This window comes from Octopus bimaculoides, chromosome 14 (genome assembly GCF_001194135.2).
Source record: "Octopus bimaculoides isolate UCB-OBI-ISO-001 chromosome 14, ASM119413v2, whole genome shotgun sequence".
Taxonomy (NCBI): domain Eukaryota; kingdom Metazoa; phylum Mollusca; class Cephalopoda; order Octopoda; family Octopodidae; genus Octopus; species Octopus bimaculoides.
This window is the reverse complement of record NC_068994.1, coordinates 26,019,576-26,020,299: the sequence shown is the minus strand read 5'-3', so window position 1 is coordinate 26,020,299 and position 724 is coordinate 26,019,576.

The following is a 724-nucleotide window of genomic DNA, read 5'->3' as shown; positions in this document are numbered from 1 at the left end:
TTTTATCTTCTCGCTAGATTTTCAAATGCCTTGATTCCCCCAAAATTAGAGCATTTAGGAAATAACGAACTTCAAATCTGAAATCTATGCTCTCATATTAGGTAATATCAAGTGTTGATATCAATGCAACAAAAAATTTGTTGACCAGTATTATCACACACACACACACACACACACACACACACACACACATATAGACGTATACATAATGGACTCACCAGTCGTTAGACTACACAAATGATTTGTTTATAGGGATCAAATGTTTGTGTTCACATAAGCTCACTCCCTCCATTAAATTAACATTACCTGTGCAGATGCACCATGTGCCACATGTCAGATGACAAAATGATCACAGAGCATCGTGAAATTAAGTGTTTTGCTGAAGAAGACAATGCAACACCTCGTCAGGGAATCAAAACCACGATCTCACAGTCGCGAGTGCAACACCCTAATCACATGCGTTACCAATAGTTTCACGTACATGACATGTACAAGAAGTTTAAATAGAAGACCAGGTGAAAGGCGATGTTAAGGCAAACCGTACTTAATAGAAGATTCCACTACAGGTGAGCTACCAGACTGAACCGATGCTGGGCATTGAGATGAATTTAAATCGAGAATAAACATGAAAAAATAATAAAATAATAGAGTTATAATTTATAAAAACTAAATTATAAACGTGTCAATATATATATATATATATATATGTATATATATATATATA